This window comes from Oxyura jamaicensis, chromosome 5, assembly GCF_011077185.1.
Source record: "Oxyura jamaicensis isolate SHBP4307 breed ruddy duck chromosome 5, BPBGC_Ojam_1.0, whole genome shotgun sequence".
NCBI lineage: Eukaryota > Metazoa > Chordata > Aves > Anseriformes > Anatidae > Oxyura > Oxyura jamaicensis.
In genome coordinates this window covers 18,096,304-18,120,843 of record NC_048897.1, presented here as the reverse complement: position 1 = coordinate 18,120,843, position 24,540 = coordinate 18,096,304, and the positions used below count along the sequence as shown (strand labels likewise).

At 43.4% G+C, this 24,540-nt stretch overlaps 1 protein-coding gene across 4 annotated transcripts in view; it reads right to left on the bottom strand.

The window, feature by feature from the left end:
• Positions 1-24,540, bottom strand: part of RAD51B (RAD51 paralog B) — a 412,254-nt gene that overhangs the window by 498 nt on the left and 387,216 nt on the right. The window lies entirely within an intron of this gene.

Here is a 24,540-nt window from a genome sequence, read left to right as displayed (position 1 = left end):
AATCAATGTAAATTTCAGTGTAAATTAATTTCACAGATTAGTTGAAAACGGATTAACTTATGTGTAAGGATCCTCATTCTGCTGCCTGCCTGGTTGTCCTTCTACTTACCAATATTCAGACTCATTTTCATTCTGTGTGGCAAAGTTTCTGATGCTACTCATGCTCTGGAGCCAAACCTTAGCACACTCCAGGCCCCTCTGTCACCCCCTGGCAGAGCTCTCCCAGCACCAGTGTATACTCGCTGAGGAGCTCTGCATCACTCTGGTTTCCCAGTAAAACTGTTTTTCGATAGCCAGTGCCTATGAACAAGAGAATGGGATGTGCAAAAAGACTGACATTCTCTACCACAGGTTTCTCTCTGCAGTTCAGACATGTTTCCTAGAGTTAAGCAGAGTACAGCTCATACCAGTGTATTTTCCAACTATTAGCAAATTGCCTTGGATTCAGAACAAATGTTATGGCTGCGCCCTATATGCTTTCCTAATGCCTAGGCTGAGAGCAGAGCCTCCCTCCTAACCAGTACGAGCTGTTCCATTTTTAATCTTGGTCCCATGTCAATGCCAGGAGGTAAAGTGCTTTGGGATTAAGTTTACTATGTAAATAAAGAATATTAAATTACTGTGATTAGACACCTTATGGAGAAAATGGACTGCTTTTTGTGAGAGGAGATATTAAAAGACAAAATAAAAGCATCCTGTAATACCTTCCTAATTGACCTGCAAACTGACGGAAAGAACACAAACTGAAGAAACACACAGTTATTAAGACCAAAACACCCAAGGTAAAAATGAATCATCAGTCAGATCATGTCATGTCCTCCTGTTCACTGCTATTAAGTGCATTGCAAGGTATCACGCTCCTACTCAAATACGTGCTTCTCTTCCGATTTCTACAGCTGCTCTGTTGTGACAAGCTCTGCCCCAAGGACCCTGCAGAACAGCCAGCTCCTATCTGGGCCGATCCCTATTGTGCTGTATCAAAGCCTTGAAGAAAGTCAATAAAGCTGAAAGGAGGAGGGTGAAAGGCATGGTATTCCCCTGCAACAGGCCAAGACATTATTAATATTAACAGAGGGGATATTATAGAAGAATAAGGAGGCTTACGAAGGTTGGCAAGGTAAGATATAGAGAAAATGTAGAGAAAAACGTAGAGAAAATCCTTTCTGTGAACTTACTGGGAGAGCCTAAAGAATCAGTGCAGTTGTCTACACTCTGCTTCGCTTGCAACAGGGCTGGCAGTAAATGTTTCTTAAAACATGTTTCCGCAGAAAGGTAAGAAAGGGAGCAAGTGAGCAAATTCTGTCTAAAGAAACTACTCTTACTGAGCCTTTGGGAACTTTATATTCTTATCCCATTAAAACAAAACAACAACAAACACAGACACGCACGCACACACACACAAACACAAAAAAAACACAACTCGGCTCCAAAAGCCCCCCAAATAAGAAACCAGTTAATGGGAAAAATAACATTATTTTTAGTTGATAAAGTCCCTCAGCAGGGGAACAGAAAATACCATATGTCTTCAAAAATTTAGGCATTCCGCAGTCATGATGTGCTGGGCTTACAAACATTGTCATGCTTAGCACATTAAAGGTAATGTAGAAGATTTCTGTAAATGTTGGATTAGCCAACTGGATTTCTGGGCCTGAGATAACACAGTAAGTATGCATTTTTACTACGCTATCTCTTTTTTGGTCATTTGTTTGTTTCTGTTAAACTGTGACTTTTTAAAAAATCACAGGAATTTTGCAAGTATGTTTAACACCACTGCTTCTTGAACAGCATCATGCAGGAATGCCAGGCCTCATGAATCTCAGAGCCTGTAAAAGCAGTGGGTCACAGGTCTCATCTATAAGATACAGCTTTTTTTTTCTGGATTTCAGCAAGGTCCGTTTTCCACCAAGCAGGGTTTGTATAGGAAGATTAGTTGCAAGCTTACCCAAAGAAAGACACCATCCATCCGTCATCACAAATTATAAACATTAAGATAGCTTTTTAGCATTGGCTTTCTAGAATAACCACTCATTATTAACAGGTATCAAACAGTTCCCATTGGTTTTGTATGGCATAGCATTACCCAGTTGTGTCCTTACCTGAAGTAGACTGATGCTACATAAAACTGCTTGGATTTCTATACAGGCTCTCATTCAGGCTATTTTATTTTCTCTGAGTGATTCAACTGGTGGAACTGGCCTAAATGATTATAGGCAAGCACATGTAACCCTTTCATGGGGCTAGAAGCCATTGCAAAGCTATTTGTAGTGTATGTATGCAAATCAACTTCGGTTTAAGATAGTCTGGGAGAAGTTTGAGGGGGATTTCCCTGCTTTATGTAATCTATTGTTGCTTCTTAGCTTCCTCTATTCACATGGCCAGGAGGCATAAGCATGACACCGCTGGTAATTTCTCAAACTCAATCTGAAAGCAAAGACAATGTGCTCGGTGACCTACAGCAGCCTCGCAGCTTTCGGTAAATCCTCAAACTCTGGCCCAATGATATCCGGAATAAAAGCGGCCTGGAGGAGAAGTGGGGGAAACAATGCAGCTGGTAAGGGCTTCGCTCACTTACTGGCATGCTTCAAAAGTGGTTGACAGACAGGGACATTGATGCGCTAGCCCTCAGACACAACTCTGTCCTACCCATATCTCTCATTTACTTTTCCCAAGCTGTACAAAGCGCCTCATCTCCCGTGTGATCGGTGCCCTCAGCTCCACATGGAATTAGCATGGGGCGGTCAGGAGACCAGGCTGCAAGCCACACCGCGGCGGATGCCTTCCCCTGTCATTCCCAAGTGGTGGCAGAGAAAAAAATGGTCTCACTGATGTGCCCAGACAGATCTAGCAAAGGTTCTGAAATGACAGGCCGGGCAGGCAGAAGCTCTAAGGCACGTCCTCAGGAAGGAGAAGCAGCCCCCAAGGAGCTCTGTGCTGCTGCGAGTAGACGGTGCTGATACCCAGGTGAGCCTGCTCAGCACCAGCCCAAATACTGGTCTCTGCACGGCACTCTGTGCTGTACCGATTGCAGTGTTATCGCCCCAAATAGGAAGATTTATAGTTCAATAGCTACCCAGATTCTGAGAAACAGGCTTACCAAAAACCACAGCTAAGGGAAATATAACAGGTGAAGTAAGCATGGTGGTACCGAAGAGGAAGGAAACCTCTCTGCAGCGCACTGATAAGAGTACGCTTGATACATACTGTGTTCAATTTGGACAATCCGCAACCAGGAAAGCACAGGCTAGCTGAAGGAAATTCAGCTCGGAGGCCCTAGGGACTGAATCAGTCTGTTAAAATGCTTTGTTGGTTTTATGTATCTCTACTTAATTAGGATGCTTAACGAACACATTGGAAAGATAGTAACTGTTAAATATTCAGCAGGCTGACCTTTCAATTACAATATGACAATTCTGAATAAAGTTCTCGGAAAGCTTGTGCTAGGTACTCCAACAATGCCAAAGGGAATTGGATTGGAGGAAAAAAAAAAAAAAAAAAAAAAAAAGTAGGGCACTATTGTGGAGACCTGGCTAAAAACCCAGGCCTTGCCACCAGCCCGTTGAATGATCCTGGGCAAGAGGTTTCCTGCCCTGTGCTTCAGTTTTCTCATCTGTAAAAAGAGTACAATGATACTGACCTTCCTGGTAAGTCGTCAAGATGAACGGATAGAAAAGCTGTAATATATTATTCACTCCTTATTATAATTTCTGTGGAATGAAAGGCAAAGAGAAGAAGCCATCGAGCTTTCAAGTTTCCTTGATCATCATAAAAAAGAAAAAAGCACCACATAACATGCATTTCGTGCAACAGAAATGTTTAGCGAGTCACCTTTAAGACGAAAGAGTGGGAGCACAACTAAAGAAAGCTAAAAGTGGGCAGACACTCAGGAAAACACTCCAGATGGCGAAACGAGTTAGGCTGCAGAACAGGCTCCCACAGGAAGCGGTGAAACCCCCATTGTTTCAGACATTTGAAACTCAGTTCTTCAAAGTGCTGGTATATATAATACAAGGAACCGCTCTGCACTGCCTCGGAGATGTCAGTGGTGCTGGGACAACCTGTGAGAGCCATACACACCACTCTGCAGCCTTTAAGGGAATTCTTACCACTGTACCTACGAGGATCTGTAGACTCTCTTTGTCAATGTACCAGCTGGGAACATCCATCAGGGAGTTACTACACTGTGGTTTTGCAGGAGATGGATTCAGTAACCCTTAATAGATCTTTCACTTTCCCTGCTTCTGAGATCTGAACTTTGCATGTCCAAGAGGGGAAAAAGCCACCTATTCTCTGCCTGATGATTACGGTGTGCATCCTACAGATAGACTACCTCCTCTATCACAATCTAATTAAAAACTGGGTGGCTTGATATTTACAGGCAGCGGTTTGCAGAAGAAATACCATGATTTTAATAGGAACCAAATGAAAGCTCATTACGTAAACAGCATTATGAGACGCAGAACTGATGTTGAAACGCTAAATGCTCTAGGTCAAACTCACCAAAATGGGAACTGGCAGTGGCTTGCTGGAATGCTGGGGTTTCTTCACACTCGGATACTACTGCAAACATTTCCCGCTGCTGTGAATGCTGGTTCAGCTCCTCTGGAGGTAGCTGCAGAGGGAGCTTGACTGCTTCTGTTGTTACTGGCACTCAAAATCTCAAGACCTTTCCTGAAATCCAGACTCAGAGCTTTGGGCCAATTTTATTGATACAACTTGGTTTACTGGTTGGAGCAGGTAGAGGGAGAGAAATTTTTAAAAGGAGCTTAGAACTGGAGCTTTAATGCCTTCATTTCCTCTTGGTCTCATACCTGCTGGTATGCTAAGAAAGAGGCAAATTGATTCAGATGGCATAACTGCACTGGTGACCCTGCCTTGTTTTATTCACTTTGGCTCTGTACGGTCTTCTCTCACAGGCTCCCTGCCTTCAACGCTTCCATCTTCGTGGTGACCCAAACATGTCAACTCTCAAATCCTCCTTTCTGCGGGGTGGGGAGGGACAGGGGAAGGCAGCTGAAGAGCCTGCCCGGGGGCAGGACGAGCACAAGTGCTCCTGATCCCGTTGCAAACACTGGGCTCTGCAGGGCCTCGAGCGCCACGGCACGCTTCACGTGAAGGCTGGCACCGCCTGCCTGCTGCTGCTGTCCCGGGCCAGAAATGTGGCAATTTCCTTAGGAATGAATCACTAACAGAAAACAAACAAGAGCTATTTAAGAAGTTTCTCTTTCCCCCTGAATGTCCTGTCCAGTATCATATTCCTGACAGTTTATTCTTCAAGAATTTAGTCATCTAGGGTTTCAGTGACTCATCTGATGAACCTTCTACCCATTTCCTGGAAAGAGTCCTGTGCAGTCCTGTGCAGCCCTGGTCTCGTTCTTCCTACGTTTTCATATCTTTCAGCTTTTCTCCATTTTAGGCGTGGGGGAGAGGCAAAAATATTTTGAATGCACCCAAACTTGCAATGTAACCGGAAAGCAGAGTGGTGAAAGAAACATCTGGAAAACAAAGATGGGCACTGAATCACAGAGTCTCTTTTGGAAGAAGCTGCCCCTTGGACGGAAAGCTGGATAGAAGAAAAGAAGCTGCTGTAAGAAGAGCTGTGTGGTACAATACGGTCATGAATTTGCCAGAGCTGTACCCTATAAAATGAAGATGAAAAAGATCTGCAGGCTCTCACACACTGCATGGGCGGGCGTGACTCACTCTGGGCAAATGCCACTGATGACAAGTGCCCTGACACAAGCTATTGAATGAATTGGGCTGGATGGGAACCAGAGTAACCGTTCTACATATTGGGGCCAATCTGAAAGACACTTCTGTGCAGAAAACAACTGCTTCCTTTCCTAATTAAAAAGAAAATTCCAAAGCTGCTCTCAGACAGCTTGAAGGCTGCTTTAGCAAACTCCAATTTAAGTTGCACGATGCCTACAGCAGATGGCTGACATCACTGATGTCCAGACCATTCCTCCCAATACATACAGGTGTGCTACCGTATATATTTATGCTACTGCTGGAACAGGGGTCTAGTGATGTTTTTAAAACATTCAGAACTGTGTGGGAGCGTGAGCGCATCCACATAAATCACAGACGTGCGGACCAGCTCGGAGACACCACCAGCATACGCTCCCAGCCCCCTGCCTTCTCCTGGGAAGTCAGCAGCCGAAGCACCACCGGCTTACGCTAACTTGCAACAGGGCTAGCGCAGTAATGGTGAGATCTGTCTGATGCAGGCTGGGACAACATGTCAAGCATTCTTGGAGGATGATTTCAGCGCTCAGTAATACCAGTACCACTGGCACGTATGCTGCGTGTGTACATGCAGATATACGCTGTATATATACACCGACGTGCATCACAGGCCTGATCCTTTTAAAGGGATACAGTGTCAGGTCAAAGCTGGCCCGACATTCTTCTTATTAAAAAATAAATAAACTTCTACAAGCCCTGATTCCAACAGAAATGTTTCCATGATTTATTTTAAGAAGGGAACATTCCCCTGCAGTGCTCACCACAACCCAAACATTGCAGCGCTGTGCAAGAGCATGAGAACCAGAGAGGAAACTGAAGAATCTATTTTCACTGCTCCAGAAGAGAAACACAGAAAGTAAACAAACAGCAAAAGCACTGACAAATAAATTTGATTTTAGCCTTGGCTGCAGTGTTATCTATACTATGGCTAAGGAGACTAGACTTGAAGCATGCATATTTTTCTAGCAATTTCTGTAAGACGTGACTGAGTGTGGGATGGGACTTGTGGGAGCCATCTACACTAGGAAAGGGATTTATTTTTCTTTGTCTGATCCTTCCTGCTCCTCATACCTTGCCTTACAGATCTGCGAATCTGAACAGCAAACCAGAAGAAATCGTCTCTTGTTTTCAAAACTTGAAAATAATTTGAAGCTTAGGCAAGCTATCCAGGAAATAAATCCCTTGTTTGTGGGAGAGTTGTTAACTCTTGAAAGTAATGGAAAGAGTCCTTCTTCTGAATATCTGGAGCCCTCTATGCAACAGAAAGTGAAACCTGCCTTCGGTGCTACTGCTTTTTGCTTTGATAAGTCTGCAAAAAGCAGGCAGCAGTAGGATAAGAAAAACAGGCATATGGAGAGAGAAAGAATGAGCAAGCAAGCAAATGCTTTCCTGACAAAACTACAGACTTCTATGATGACTGAATTTGGCCCCAAGAAATGCTCACACACATGCATACACACATACACGCATCCCCCACACCCTCAATGCCTCAATCCGAACGGTCTGTACAGAGAAGAGGGAAAGAAAAAAATGTAGTGAAGCCTGTCCAAAAAGGACTGTGAAGATAGTCTGCTGGCAGAGTAGTGATTGCACCAGAAAGGTTTTGGAAGCAGTAAACAGGAAATGGTTAAGTAAAAGCAGGTGGAGCATGCTGACTGCAGGAACCGAGCAGGAAATAGCTGAGCGTCTGAATGGATGCAAAAAAAAAAAGCTCTCTTGCTCAGTCCTTGGCAGTCGCAAAATGCCCACTCCTCCTGCTCCCAGTCCTCCTCCACCACCCTTATCTCCCCAAGCTACAAAGTCTTGCAGTCAGCAAACGCCTTTTGCTTGAGCAATGTGCTCGCCTTGAATTTCAGAACCAGTGCCGGAGGCTTGGAAGGCAAGGCTTATGTTCTGCCTGGAAGGCAGGGGAAAAAAAGAGGGACTCACCAACTGCGCCAGGGATGGGTCAGGAGCACCCAGCGCCTGCCAGAGGCTTTGGGAGCTGCAACAGTGCCTCTGGCTGCTGCCCCAGGTGCCCTGGTCCCAAGTGTATTTAGCATGATCGTGAATCAGAGAAAGGCATTTCTATCACCCCACTCATTCTAGGGGGCTCCCAGAGCACTCTGCTGCAGGATTCATTCTCCATCACTGCTGAAACACAGTCCCTTCTGGGGCAGAGCTCTGCAGCTGTTTAATAGCTCACAGCAACATCGCACAAGCAGATGGAAAAGAAAGTGAAATGTGTAAGAAGCGTTCTTTCCACTTTCTTTCCAACCTTCCCTTTCTCTCCTCTTTGTCAAGCTTTTCTTGCCAGCTCCAGCCAACTCCAGATGTGTGTCTTTCCCACCAGTATCTGAAGACATTTGGCTCTGGAGACAGGGGATCTGCGTGCCAGCATGCTGCTTGCTGGGGCTGCCAGCCCCGGGGGCTGTGGTGCTGCTGCCACGCTCTCGCCCCTGGCTGTCCTGCCTGACACGCTGCTGGATGGAGGGACAGAGTGCTGGTAGGGAACAATTCTGCTTTCTTCCAGATGAGTACAGCCTAGATGTAAAATTGCTTAACGCAGACAAGACACTCTTGTCTTCAAAGTATGTCAGTCACATCAAAGCCCTGAGGAAAGTTAAGAAAGGAATACATACATTATTTCTGCCTTCTTCTCCTAGATTTAAACTGAAAAAAATATATCTTTCCTTATATTCTGAGCAAAGAAAAGAGTAATGGCAAACAAGCTTGTATGGAGTTACAACTGCACAAAGATGCTTTTCTGCTAGAGAAATCTTACAAAGTCCTGCTTGTTTCTGACATCATTATTCACCAGATGTTACTGGGAATTCTTCATCTTTTAAAACAGAGAACTACCATATACAACTTAACACCTTTCAGATGCTTAGATCCTAGTCTAGGCACGGCCTTTGTGGTTCAAACTCATTTTTCAGGTTGAAACTCACCCTGCCCCATCTCCAACATCCCCACTTCTGCCCAGGCTGCACCTTCTCAGTCGGGGGTGATCGGGGCCTGGCCCCCTCACCGCTGCTCCCCTGGGAGGGGGCCGAGGGGCACTGCCAGGGCTGGGCTTGCTGGGTGCCTCCTGCAAGCACCCTCACTCGGCCCCGGTGCCGTGGTGCCTAAGTGCACGGAGAGGACGTGTCCTGTCAGTGTGGGTGGGTGGCAGGACAGCTGCTGGGAGTTAAACCTCGGCACTGACCTTTGAGGAAAAACAGGCTGTGGTTCGTACGCATCTAAGAAACCCAGAGAAAGTAACTGAAGTGAGCTGAACGAAAATAAGCAGGTGTCTCTCTCCCGCTCCTTTTGCAATTTCTGCTCACCCACCCGCATTTTTTTTTGCACTCAAGTTGTCAAGAAAAACGGCAGGAATGAGGTTCCTGGTATAATTACAGCTTGCTGAGAAAATCGCAGCCTGCAGCAGTAATTCCTTCAGTGCTGGAGACAGATGCTGCTGAGGTCTAATCACAGTGTTCCCACTAAGCAGGCCCCGAGTCTAATCTGTCATCAGCTGAGAGGCCGCTGACTCCTGCCGCGTGTGAACCGGAGCTGCTCGGCCTGATCCTCTCCCCCCGGCCGGAGCAAGGCAGTGCCAGAGGGAGGGTATGTTTCCATTCACTCCTTGCCCTCAGCGACAGCGATACTGCAACTTCAATGCACTGCTTATCTCTCCTCCATGCCTCCTATCAGGGCCACTCAAAGCCTCGCTGGAAAGGGCTCAAGTGCTTGTTTTCAACTTACAATGCCGTATAGTGACTGCAGTTCAAAAATACAATTTGAGCTGAGATAAGTTGAAGGAGAGGCTTAATGAGAACGGCCTGTAGCTAATTCCTCCTTCCAATATGTATGGTATTTTCTGCTTATTAGGAGGACAAGGCTGCTGCCCTTGGTGAATGATCTTATAGCCCCTGCATGCTAACATCAACAACAGAAAATCAAGAGTATGAGTACAGGCTGATGAGCACACAAGTAGGAAAAAGAAAAAGTGCTTATATTGAAAAAAGAGCTGGGAGAGAGCATGTGTGTGAGGAGAGACTGCACGCATCTCCTATGGGTTACACACAGTTGCTATTGCTATCAAATGTTCTCTATCTGACATTCAAAGCAGCTCTTAAGAAAGTCATAAGGTAAAAGAGTAGGTCATAATTTCTAGTTTGAAGCAAAAACACATTACAAAAAATAAATGTTCTGTAGCAGCCTGTGGCCAACTCCATTTCTTAGTTTTCAGCTCTTTTTCTGACCCTGCACGTGGTAGCTGCGCGCACACGACGATGCGCCAGGTCTGTACAGCAGCGGTGGATATGGTGGCTTCTCGGTCACTGAGGAGGGAGGGGGAACAAACCGTGGCACGATGTCTCAAAGAGGGGAAGGAGTGACTCATACGGGAAGAAAAATAAAGCAAAGATGAACTTAGAGCATAAGAGGAGAGGTAGACTTTTGGCCATAAATCAACCTTCTTGCAGTGAGAAGGGTGCGTATTACTGCGTGAGGAGTTGTGCTTGACAGTAATGGAAGTCCAAGGAAGTTTGATTAAGATTAAATGGCAGTCACTGGCCAACATAGAAAAGAGGCTTTAAGGTGAAAATCAAAGACAGGAAGTGACTAAGTAGGTCAGAAGCTGTGGGTAGTGAGCTGGATAGATTAAGTGGGACTTGGAGCGACTAGGTTAGCTCTGCTAATGACACATGATAACACTCATAACGTCGCCAAGTTTAACAAATCTGACTCTGAAATCACCTTCAAGGTCCTGATATCAAATCAGAGATTGCTGAGCTCTAATAGTATCTACATCAGAGCAGATAATGTATGTGTTTTAACAAGAGATTGGTTTTGCAGTCACTTTTTGACCCTGCCAAGCTTCCTGTAAATAGTACGCTGTTTTGACTGAACAGGATTTCTTCATAAGCACTGAGGAAAAGCGACCTGACTAACAGAAACTGTTTGACTCTGAGAAGGGCAGCTACTGCAGACTGAAAAGACAGATGCAGTGGAGAAACCCCTTTCCACCCTAAATTCAATAAGTCTTTGATTCAGCAGCTTTGTTCTTATTCTGGAAAGCCGGAAGAGAACAGTCACCTTGTATTTTTGTACCTGATGAGAAAACCCCAGATTGTGTGTGTGCACTGGGACAGTTCAATGTGCGTCTATTCCATCTTCAAAGAAGCTTTCAATGCTCTTTCAGATGTGGGGTGTGAGGAAGGGTGAGAACTGCTAAAGCTAGCCCCATCCTCATTAAATCTTTGCCCTCTCCGGAGCAGGCATGCAAGTGGAGAGAATAGAAGATATGCATGAGCAACTGAGCATCTGTGGCCTCATGACCTTTGACTGTTGTATTATGGGAAATGTATTCTTCGGTTGCTATGCTTTTCTAATTCATTTGTATTTTCCTTCAGTGACTCCCTTGTATTTTCTTTGGTGCTCCTATGTAATGGTTTCAAGGAACCACAGATAGCTCCCAGTTAAGCATGCATACAATAGCTTTAATTAAATGTTTGCAAGTATCCCACAGTAATGCAAGGGAAGGGGAAAGCAAACAGCTTTTACTTGCTTGTACCTATCCCTTCTGAGCCCTGCCACCGGTGGAGGCATCTGCACTGCTGCCCCTTAAACTCATTTCTAACCTGATGTGAAACGAAGGCCACTGGATCCTGCTGCTCTGCACATAAGCACATCAGGCATTTTCACTTCCAGCAAAAGAGAAACAGATCACCTGTGAAAGGTACAATGCTGAAACCCTTTAGGCCAGGCTACAAGAAATTCAAATAAATAAATCAATATAAAATAGAGTACAACTTTACATCACTTAAAAACAAAACAAAACAAAACAAAACAAAAAACAACGAGAATAAGGTTAAAAATAGCCATTTCTTGAAATACACCCAAAAAGTTGCTATAGGTAGGGCAGCAGAAAAGCAAAGGTTTTGATTTTTTTTTTCAATAATTTGAATTTTATCTTTTCTATTCTCTGTGTTATTGGCAAAATCTCAGTCTTCTCACCCTCCTCCCCTCTTCCCCTGCAATGAGTTACCTATTTATTATTCTCTCGAATGGGGATCTTTGTTTCTTTTACAAGTAGTTAACTACATCATTTTATATGTAAAGACGAAAGCTGTAAAGGATTTTTTTTTTCTTTTCAGGCATTTAAAATAACTATACACAAGGGAAATGAAATTTGGAAGGGGAACTTTTAACATGCAAAGACAGAGGAATAAGAAACAGGATGCTAAGATCATCAGTCAGTTCTTTAAGTCAAATACAAGATAATTTTACAGCACAGGAATAATGTTACTCTATTTAGAGGAATAATGTTGCTCTACTTTGTATTATATGGAAGATTTGACAGTATCTGCAAGGATAATCATAGAATCATAGGATAGCTCGAGTTAGAAGGGACCCACAAGGATCATCGAGTCCAACTCCTGAAATGAGACCTAAAGGCTAGTGATTATTTCTAATACTTAGTACTAGTATAAAGTATTTGTCTTGAATATTTCAGCGACTGACATCATTATTATTTCAAAGTTGAGACAAGCTAATTTGAAAACACTTTGGTCTGGCTGTACATATATTATTGCAAATCTATCCACTACTTCTCAGTGACTCACAGAGATAACACACATCAGAAAAGATAACAATAATTGTAAGACTGGAAAGAAAGAAAGAAAAAAAAAGGGGGGGCAATTTGATGACAGAAAAAAGAAGCCAGGCTTCTAGCTTTGATCTTGGATATTTCCCTGCACTGAGACCAGAGGAACTGCCAGTTTTTGCAATCTGATGTGCTGGATTTGGCCAGGGTTTGTGCTGAACAGGGACTTGCCTAGCTTTGCTGGAGCTTGAGGTGCGGTGACTTTTCAGGAGGGAACAGAAAGCATGGGTTGTTTCCCTCACGTAGCACAGCACAAACAACAGCGGGGTTGTCTGAGAAGATTGAGAACTGCTGACACAAGATAGTAACAGGAACCAGCAGCTGCAAAGGAGAGTAGGAGTGGGATGAAAAGCAGTCTCACTGAGTGAAGGAGGAAAGGAGAAGGCCAGGGAAAACCTAAAATTAGGAACAGCTAGCAGATGCTGACAGAGATTTCTCTTGCTTGATGGTCCCCATGGGCCTGATCTTGAACACAACCAGGGCAACACAAAGATTCCTACACGGATTTCTGGGATACTCTTAATGAAGATTTCTACTCTTGGGCCCCCTGTTAAACTGCAGTCTGCATTTCCATTGCATCTTAACAAGAAGCTTCTTCAAAATACACCTGTTTTCAGTGATGGCTGGGAGTCAAGAAGGGTGATTCTCAAAGGTATGTGAAGAAGAGGTCGGATCTACACTTCATCTTCCTTCACCTCTGCCATGTCTGCCTGATGCCCCCATTCCAGCCCACCAGCGCAGATGGCCCAGTACAGCCACTGCAGCAAGGACACAGTGCAGTGGTGCACGCAGGGCACACAGCGTGGGCTTGTTTGGGTTTCTGGGTTTCCGGCTGTGATTACAGAGGGTTTTGATTTTTGTTCTTTGGTTTTCTGAATTATTTGCTCAGGCTGTCCTAACAGCTCTGCTCCACGTAAATGAGAGCTTGCACGTACTCATGTTTATAAGCTCAACAGCTCCATCAGTTTCATTTTTATTCTCTTAAGAGTTTTCTGTGTAATTTCTATTGTTTCACTTGGTACTGCTGGTATCTCACCTGTCTGTCTTAGGCCTTGGGCCACTGCAAGTACATTCAGATTTTGCTGGTTCTTCATTTTCTGCTTCCATTTAGTAAGCCATAACCATTACTGTTCTCCAAACACATGAAGAACTTGGAGCTACAGCTCAAAGTTCAGGGCAATCCCTTAACTTTGTAACCAAAACTCGGTGTAGTTTACTGAAAAATGCTCCCCAAAATTTTCTGTTTCCTTGGGATAAGGAGGAAAATGGAACACAGTGATGAGTGATTTCTTGACATCTTTTAACTAACTAGTTCTGCAGTAGCAGTCGTTCTTTCTTTGAAAGAAAAAGGTCCCATCCCTGACAGAAAAGCATTTGCAAGAGTAGCTGAGTGTGATGGCCACGCGGCCTGAAACCCCATAGGTTCCACAAACAGACCAGGAAACCAGAAGGAGGAAGAGCTGGGAGAGTGCTTGTACAAATACTCTGCAGGGGGGCAGTAAGAGCAAAGCCAGGATGGTGGAAAGGAAAATGTCAGAAGTTAATCCCAGGTGTAATACATCGGAGGCCAGATGCATGTTGTGAGAGGTGTCATTCATGTAATATTTATGTGTTTTGTTTTCCCTCTGTGAACTTTATGGTAGGCCTTAGCCAGTGAATGCTGCACTCTCCATAAATGCCTACCACGGCCCATTGTTGCCTTTCCAAGTTTCTTACTCAACAGCACATTTTTTCCTTGTTTTTAAATGCTTGCTGGAGTCTTAGACTAGGAGTTTTTAACCTAACAATAAAACACCTGCATTTTATTAAGACTTGGGACTTGAGTTCCACCTCCCTCACTCTTACTGAAGTGTTGCCGTTAGTCAAGTTAACTCTTTCGTAGTCAGTTTTGCTCTGAAAGTGAAGTTAATTGGCTACATGTAGCTCAGTTCCACAATCCTATGCTGTATTTGGAAGACAGGAAAATAACTCTGAGGCAGACCCAGAGGACTCTGTTTCAGCATCTAAACAGATGTTAAGATACTACAGCCAGCAGTAGCAGTCCCCGCATCTCAGGTTCTCCTTGCATTTTCCCTGGCCCCAATGCAAGCTCCATTCAGCCCTGAGGTCTGTGTATTTATCTACTCAGACCAGAAGCCCCTCTACAACAGGCCTGTCCAGTGCATATAGCCGAGGGGTGCAGAAGCCCTAAATCACAGCTGGAAAGCCTGCACCCTCCCTAGCATGACAGCCCTGCATCAACATGTCCTCTGACAACTTGCAATTTGATGCTAAAATTTTCTCACCAGCCATGCTTGTTTCAGGAGGGAGATTTTTGAATTGTACCACAGAAGCTTCATTCAAGTAAGTGGAAAAAATATATATATTATTTTCCCTGTACCTTCCCTTTGCATTCTCATTCCACTGTCTTAAATGAGAATTGGAGCAGGACTATACTGTGGTATTTGTGCCTGAAGATCCAAGTGTGTTATTATCCCTATATTGAATTAGAGCAATGGTAGCATATGGATGTGAAGGAATTGCCCAAATTCATGCAGCACTTTAGTAGAAAGGCTGACAAGTTCAGTTGTCAATGTACTAAGCAACTGCCCTGTTTGCTGTTTAATGTAGCTACTTAATAAGCAATTATTTTCTAGGTCCCCTCCATGCACATCACAGAAGTACCACACTGCAACGAGCAACAGCTGCTGGTGGTTTTACCAAATATGATCAGTTCACTGAAGACAGGAGAGAGTAATTTAATGCACACAGCCAGGGACTGAGGATCTGTATACAATGAGCTGATTCCCTCTCTGTTGCTATCTATGTGCTTATGGGCACGTAACTATTTCTTTGTGACTCAGCTTCCCATCTATGCAAGAGAGAAATTATTTGCATCCAGCAGGTGAATCAAGAGGTCATACACTTCTGAGGCTATACCCAGATACTATAGAGCCATACATATCCTAAGACAAACAGATAGGTAAATAGATAAATATTGGTTGCTACCTAAATACTGGTCAGGTATAATTAATTCTATAGGTGGCTATTTATTACAGAGTCTGATATATCTGATGCTGGTGTGATTTATACATACCTATAACAGTAGTATAGGAAATATTATAACATACAGTGGTACTCATAAAAGGAAATGTTCAAAGTTGATGTTGCTCTTGTAAACTAATTATTTCCACTCATTCATACTTACCAGTATATAATTTCTAAACTGTGATGATACCAATAATCACTGAAAATGGACTTATAAGCCCACATAGCAGCATAGACAGATCTGGGGACAAAACTATGTCTGTCACACAGAATGTTAGATGATGTGGGGATCCAGTAGTCTGGGATATGTAGCAGTGAAAGTCATCTGGTGTGAGAGTAGCAGATCGCCCCCATGGCTTGGTGTTAGCTCTGACCACAAACCAGGGAGTGTACACTTGTGTGCCCATCGTGGAGCACAGATCGCCTTGTCTGCCTTTGGAAAGACAAAGAATGAACTTTAGAAACATAATTTGGAGCAGAACTTTTCATATTTGGGTCATGACTCACAAGAGCCTTACTTTTCCATTCAGTGTAAATAAGCACATATGATTATTTTGAATTGCTTTACAAAATATATGCAAACAGCATTTCAAAATATCTCTTAAACCAAATTGTCTAAGTCTCACATTTGTTTGTGTTTGCACCCTTTAACTAGTGTTAGGAAGCTGTGATTTACATTGCTGGGTAAATCACATCTGCTCATAAGCTGTGGTTTTAAAAATGTTGCACATCTGTGGAATCAAATGTGTGCAAATTAGAGAATTACATGACATTACTAGTCACTTACATGCAAATGTAAGCTTCATTTTTTGTGCAGCATTTGAAGTCATGTTATTATGTACCATAAACAGCAATCACCTACTGTCTACTTATACAGCAATACAAAGAGGAATTTATTCCTTTGTAATCATTTTCATATAGCCATACAGTCAGGTTCCCCAATCAAGAATGTAGGCTACTAACTGTCAGCTGCCCTGATGCTTACTTATGGTCATTCTTTAGAGGTGGCCTGGTTACCACACTCATTACTTTTGAGTAAATAAAATGTGGGATTTGGTATTCTGGAGTTGTGTTTGTTGGTAAAAGAGCTATTTTCTTTGCAGCAATCTGGAAAAACAGTATTTTTTCAGCTTTACTTTCTTCACGTATCTGTGGCTTCTTTTTGAAGTTGGTACCAGTTTGACCAGAGACAGCACCTTTTAATACAAGATCTAGACATGGGGAAGTGGTATAGTCAGTCTGTGACGTGCTCTCTTCCAGCACTGCAAAAGGGGTTGTTCCCTATGACACGTTTGCTCTATTCTTCTGCCTTGAGTGTCACAAGAGAGAGAGCGTCAGCAAGATTTTCCTTCTTCTATTTCATAGCCTTGTTCCTATTTTCACATCTTATAAAAAATAATATATTTATATTTATATATTTAAATATATTCATAAGAATGTTCTGTTTTAAATTACAAGTCTATGTCTTTTCAATCCTCACTTGATTTTCCTTCAGACAAACAGTGGACAAAGCTCTCATCAGAAGACTCAATGTCACTTATAAGAATTATTAATGAAGCTTGACAAAACAATTATGCAGAAGCTATTATCATCTTTACCTTTCATATGGCCAAAACAAATTGCAAATAAATTATTACATTACTTCATCAAGGTTGTACAATGAATTAATGGTAGCAGCTGGATGTGGAGACTAGCAACTTTGACACACTGATGCTGAAATTATGTGCCCTGAAAACACCAGGACTGCCTGAGACCCACTCTGCGCTACATGCATTTCTGTCATATGGCTGCAGTGTTTTTAGGCTATGAAAAATTAAAGAAAAGGAAAAAATAATGTAAATCAGTGTCTCTTTCTACATTGTTTTCCCTTCTGAGGCTAAAATATATTTTTTTTTCTTATTTTTTTCTTACAGTAGATATTGGCAGGCTGAAAGTTGAAATAAAATAGGAAAAAATAACAAGCATATTTTGAGTGATTACTCAACTGGGGTCCTTTGTGACAGGAAATGCAGCTGCGTGACTAATGGGCCTGACTTTCTCTTGGCTTCCTTCCCCCTTCAAAGATCTTGTTTACTGCCCCAGCCAATTTTTTTTTTTTTTTAAATTGCTAGAAGCTAGCAATTTTCCAGGAAAAAAAAGATCTTTGCAAGAGGCAAAGGCAGTAAATCTTACAAAGATCAAGGGCTGCAGAGCTCTCCCCCATCTATTCCTTTTAGCCTTCCAGGCTCTCGAGTCACGTCATATCTTCCCCTGCTCTACTCTGAACATGTGTCTAGCAGATCTTTCTACTTTGGTGAGGGGAGGGAATATGTGAATCACATTTACAGCATCTAACCCTGGAATTCATAAAGGAAGGGCTAATTCCATTAAGGAAACCAGGGGCCTCCTAAGCCTCTTGCATTTTGTCTCTTTTTATTATTTTTTTCTCGCTCGCTCTCTTCTAACAACAATTGTGTGCTCATGCTCCATGATGACATGGCTGTAAGTGTGAGCTGTTGAGATCTGACACAGCATAGTTCCCTTAGAAGGGGCCACAGAGCTTCAAACGTTTGCATTTGGGCTGCTTTACAGCTCTGCTTCGCTGAGCCTCCCGGGTAACCAAAGCTGGGCTGGGAGCTGAATCTCCCCTGAACTTGATGGGAAGAGGAACCACGCACTCAGTTTCACGGCAGGCCCTTCCCCTGTCGCTCAGTGCAACAAACCCCAAGTCCCCTCTCAGTAACGGGGGGCATTGGGCATATGCCTGCCTAGGGAACACAAGCAAGCGGGGTCTGTCTTGTTCTTTGGAGGGTGTCACCACGAGACGCATACCCTGAAGGGCTGCAGTACCGAGCCCTGTGGAGAGGGGCCGGGGGCTCAGGGAGGTGTCTGAGGTATGAAGGGGCACAGGGGCCTCAGGGTCTGAGGTATGAAGGGCCCCCAGTGCCCGGTAAGGCAGTGACATTTCTTGGCCGTAAGGCGCTTACTGGTGCATGAGCACCAGCTGTGCCTTGGTGGAAACTGGTAAAACCCTGGGCTGATAGTGTAAGTTCATTCCCGCGTGGGGGTTGGAAAGTCAGCAGATAGGTAAGCAACAGACTCAAAAATAATGTAAGAGAAGAGGGAGCCAGTCCTTTGCTTTCTCAAGAGGCCTTTCTCTTTGGAGAGCCAAGGGATCAAGTCATTGAAAAACAGTTTGAGGACGGCTCCACAACCTACAACCCTGGCATGGTTCCCTGTGCCCTGAAGCAGAGGCTAAAAAAGGAGGTGAATATATTCATTACCACAAACTGCATAGCGAAACCATCAGAATGGGTATACTAAAAAAAGAGATGAAACCTTTGCTTATGAATAGACCTAAAAGAATTGAATACATGTGTACAGAGGGATCATTTTCCACTACCTACAAGAGGAAAAACCTCTGGGGAAGTGGCTGATGCCAAATATTTTCTTATGCTTCATGTGTCAGCAGGGTCTGGCAGAAACCATTAAAAAACAGAGCACGCATTTTGTGCAAGTTGAGAATCACAGTTTCTGGTGATTTGGATTGCTTCACCAAACTTGAGACATTTCTCCAAAAATACAGCAGATGTTTGATAATGGACCAAGTTTTCAGCATTTACACAGATCAGATGATAAGATCAGCAGAAAAAAAATAATAAAAAAAAAAGGAAAACAGAAAAACAACAGAATAACAGTAAAAGACTTCAGAGCTTCCCTGAGAAGAAACTAAGCTGGGTCAGACAGGCAAAAATGCTAATTTATTGCAACAGATATAAAACGCTGGTGAGAGACATCATAGCAATGTATGCAGCAAGGTTACAGAGGAGCTGGGTTGTGTGCAGCAGCAGTGGGCACAAGGACTTGTTGGAATGGGAGTCCTAGGAGATGTGTGTGTCACAGGGCGCTTGACCTGACAGCCCCCGGGCACTGCTATACAAAGACATCCAGTAGACTTTGACTACAAATCTTAACAATTCCAGAGACTGGAAAAGGATGCAGCCCCGAGGTATCTTAGCAGCACACATGAGACAGAGGTGTCCCCAGAGGAGAACTGGGCTAATCCTCTTGCAGCTATATGGTCAGAACTGCAGGTCAGTAATTTCTGTGCAATGAATACTAACAAAAGCCGAGTGTCAGTGTGTTCAAACAGAGAGGAAGGATTTGGCATTTGTCTGCAAATGTAAAAAGTTTCCTTTTTTTTTTTTTTTTTTTTTTAAGAGAAGCCTGTGTTAGAAAACTGACCATAAGCCACTTGCTGCAATTGCCAAAATGGCCTGGCAAACCCCCTCTCCTCATGAACACAAAGTTTTTTTTTTCCAGCTACAAATTTATGATTTGCAGATTACGAGGGATTTGGCAGGTTCAAACTTAATCCCTAGAGCATTTGATGAAAATGCAATGATGCAAAGTCCAGAGCTAGATTTTGTAGGTGATGATTTGCTTAAAAATTTTGCTTATGGTGGGGATGAGATCCAGCAGAAAGTATATGAGACCATCACAGAATATTCTCAGCCTTGTTCCTGACTTCAGATAAAGTATGAGTAAATGTATGAGAAATTGTATACCCTCTCTTGATTGCTATTTCTACTTTCCTGAGGTAACCTTGCTATAAGGCACTAGAAGTAAAAAGATGGCAGGGTGTATCAAGCTTATCGTTACAACACATACTGTACCTGCTAAGGTAAACAAGCTCTAGCAATGTAGTAGGAATAACTAAATGCAAGGCATCCTCAGTATAGTACAGATTTGGCTCTACCACTCTAGTTCCCATTATTCCTAATCGAATGAGATGGTAGGAAATAGTATCAAAAGAAGTTGGTACCTACTGAGCAAAAGTGTGGAATTAGACTAAGGTAGAACACGTGAAAGAAGTATGCCAACTACTGACATTTTGCTTGAGAGAAAAATAAAATGAAATTCTTTTAATTCCTGCAGTCTTTCAACTCCTTGCCATCTTCAAGGGTTCCCCTTCAGTCATGGGGGTGTGGAGGAATAGTAAAGAAACAGAGTCCAGGACACAGCAAGCACGTAACAAAATGACCAGCCATCCCAACAACTGTAGCAGCGATTTTCCAGCTCTAGAGATGCAAGCAATGCTGCCAGTTCCTCAGGATTCAGCAAGCAACATTTATGTGGTTGGTTGTAACTGTTTGCAGTTGCATATTAACGTAACTTTTCTGAATTTTCATTTGGAAAACTCAGTGATTTTAGGACCTCTGGCATTAATAACTGCCCTTTCCCGTCTGTGAATCTGAATCAGGTGCTGCAAAGCCTTCAGTTTATTATGAACAGCCGGATGAAACCAGATGCATAATAAAGCAAATCTTTCACAAGCAGCTTAAGCACTGGATGCACAATGAGGACAACTGCATTTCAGCACAGAGGTAGCTACATTTGAGCCACAGGGAAGTAATTCATTTATACACAAACTTCTCAAGCACTTTGGGATGAAAATACTGTATGGAATCAGTTTAATACACTCTACTTATGTGACGGACTCCCGTTTCATATTGTTGTTTTCCTATTTTGGCTATGCCAATCATACTGCAATCCCATGCCTTCATTCTGATCGTGCTGGAACAGCAGGCAGATACTTTCAAAAAAGCCAGCAAAATTAAACCTTGCAGTGGAAATTGTTCCTGTGCGTGCAGCTTGCTCATGCTCAGAAACTATTAATGTTCCATTTCTCTCTCCCCAGTTAATAAGGGGCTGCCTGCATTTTGGCGGCATTAGTATGGTTTTGAATACTGGGTGTACTTTATTTTTAAGTAGCATGTCCTAGGCACTGTGTTCTGGTGCATGACAGTCTCCTCGTCTCCTCCTTTGGACTTCTGGCTGCCTTCACCATCTACTCTGATGCTCTCCTGCCTCTGGAACATCTCACCTCATCAGCACAACCAACCAACCTATACATCAACAGTTTCAAATTCTTCAAACTGAGAAGCCTCAAATCAGGAACAATTTGGTAACTTGCTCTCCCCTTTTGCTGAACCCTGTATAAAGGACTAAAATGACTGTGTTGCCTCGTAGGTAAAAAAGGAGATCAGAAGCCTTGGACCACCTTTGGCCATGGACAATACTACCGAAACTAGACATCACATGATGTCTAAATCAGGAGTGTGTTGACTGCACAAGGAGCTTCACCCAAAATCTAATGCCACTGTGTTACGCAATGGCTGCACAGCCTCTTGTGTTTCTTCATCTGTAACATGCAGACAGCAGCACTCAGCCATCCAAAGGGGTGAACTGAGAGTTCACTGGCATTTTGGAAGACTTTTGATATTCCTGGATGAACGGTGCATTATGAACAGAAAGTAGCTGTCATTGTTTCTTCCTTTTTTAGTGACATCCCTCTGATGTTGTGCTCTCATATTCCTGAGTTAAGCTTGCTTGATTTTGCCTGGGTTTAAAATTGGTCTTCATCCTCAGAGAAGATGCTGGAATACACCCGTAAGCACAGCAAGTCTCAAATGTTCAGAAGCCTTGCACTCAAGGCAAACTGCCTCCATCTGACCTTCCTCATCTTTATTAATATACTCAGAACAGTTTAATACGGGCATGTTTTGTACTCCCTGCAGCCCTGTGCATTTTAAAGGCCAGAGAGGACGTTCTCTGCCCCAACAAATGATTCAGTGTAGATCAGAAGCTTTGGTTTATAGAAAAAAACCCGCAATAGATACTCATGTGATAACAGCTTTTGCCAGTGAGGTACAGTCCCAAGCCTGGATACAGATTCCCACTCCAGGAACTGAGCTCTGTGTCTACAGGCCTTCTAGAGGCCTTGCAAATACAACCACCTCTTTGTTGCTCCATCTGTAAAACTGGGGTCGCAACAGAGGGGTTTAGAGAAGTTCAGCCCTAGAACTTTTTACGAATGTTAAACATTGCTTGTTTCAATCTTGTTCCGTTACAAGTCCTGCAATTCTTCCATCCTCTGCTGTTAAAACACCGCTCTTCTCTTTCAGTCTTTGTGCTACTTAAGTTGTACATGGTAGATTTTTGCAGATTCGGAGTGGAGGAAGAGGGGCGTTTAGGAGAGCAAGTAACAGTTTTGCAAGTAAAAGTGAGGACTTGCTGACAAAAGGTTTGAACTGATGTTTCCATATATAACTCTCGCTGTCTGTGCTCTCCAAGCAGCTCTGCCTGTGATGGGTCCTCTTTCACATGTGTCTAGGGCAGAACAACTCGTGTTCAGAAGTACCAGCAGGCACTAGAAGCACACCCACCAAGTGTTAGATGCTCAAGCACATTCCCCGCAGCTCTAGAATTTCCCCCTCCACAGGGATGGTTCAAGTCAGTAATGCCATTGTGAATGGATGAGAAGAACGAAGACATTATTAATAACAGTGGCTAACACAAATGATGACATTAATGACCATTTGCATTAAGAGGGTGACAGGCAAGCCTGTTTTTTTTTTTTTTTTTTTTTTTTTCCATGAGGCTCTCTGTGCTAAAGCATCTGCTGTGCAGGGCAGAGCCCTTGGGGCAGGAGGATGGAGATATTCCCTGGGGAGTGGGGACTCCTGAGGAGAGCAGCAGACAGAGCTCTGTTTCCAGAGGGGCTGTGGGCAGCAGATTTGCCCTGCTGGCTGCTGTAGCCAGAGCTAGGTCTGTGGAGACCTCAGCACGGAGGAAAAACACTTCTGTCCCTCCTGCGGCTGTGCTGAGCTTGGTTGGAGGAGTGGGCTTTTGTCATGCTGGCTCTGCCCTTCATCTGCCCCCTCCAAAGTCACACTCGGAGAGTCAGCGGTTCCCTTCAGCACACACATCCACACGTAGCTAATGGAACCGGGATTATTGCAGCAATTGGGGGAAAAAGGGAAAGTGTCTATTGCCAGGCTGGATAAAACGTAAGGCACTGTTGGCTTAACGTGGGCAGAGCTCCTGCCAGATGAAGCATTTGCACCTGGCCTGACTGGAAATCCGTGGGGCAGAATATTCCTGCTGAAGTATTTGTGTTGCCATTGGCATGGCAGTGGCTTGCCCGCACGTACTCAGACACCCAGGAGGCCAGAGCTCAGGGCTCCTCAAGGAGGTCAGTTTTTATATAGCAAAGCAAACAGTTTAGCTAATCAAGGATATTTTTTCTTTTCTTTTCTGAGGCTCTTGGCACCCGGCCCTGTTACTTGCAATCTTTAATTTGTACTGTGGCTTCCTTTTCCCTGCTGCCTTCTCACTCACTCCAATTTTCCCACACACTTATTTCCTAACTCTACCTCTTATGGAGGTCTTCATTTATTTCAGACCCAAATTTACCTCAATCCTACACAACGCTCTTGTTACCTCACCATTTATTCCTGTAAGTGACTGTCATCAGAGCTTGATGAGCTTGACAAGTTTATGAAAAAAAAACACAATTGAGCCATTTTTTTGTGTGTTGTAGAAAATAGTTGGTGATAACAAGGTACTTGTAACTTTATTCATATGCACATGTAGAAATTGACTGTGGATCAGCTTGGACCTTCTTTTTGGTACTATAGCTGTCTGAATGTCAAAACTGGATTTTCAAATGCTTTTTTTTTTTTTAAAAAAAAAAAAAATAAAATGATTTGTGTGTCTGTGCTAGGGGTGGGCTATAAACTGTACACACCACTCACAAGATGGCCATGGAAAAGCCTGTGGCCATACAGCTTCCACAATAAGATAGAAGATTCTGATGAATCAAAATCACATTTTAGCAGATTCTCCCTCCCACCTCCCTGCAGCTAAAAAAAAACAAAACACAGGGAAGAGATAAAGGCACTTTTTCTAGTTAACACAGCTATATAGTCCACGCCACTTACCCTGTGTAATTTGTCTAGAGAAATGAAGGCAACATACAAATAAACATCTCAACTAAAACATTAGTAAAATCCCAGTAAAAATATACAGCTGCATAGTCCATATGGCAGAGGCTGGCTTGCTCGAGAGTTGGTTAGTAAGATGCACAGGAACATGGGCCAGAAGTGACCCACCTGTTCACCAGGTTTTGTCCCAAGAAACCACCTTTAAACAGTCTTTTCTAAAAAGCTGCACAGAACCCAAAGCTTTCCATCAGTCTGCCTGCAGCTTTGCAGCTGCAAAGCACTACCATCTTGTAACAAATGCACAGCCTCGAATGCAGACATAGATCCACCCGATTTCCTATTGTTTCAGGTAAACAGCTCTTCTCCTTC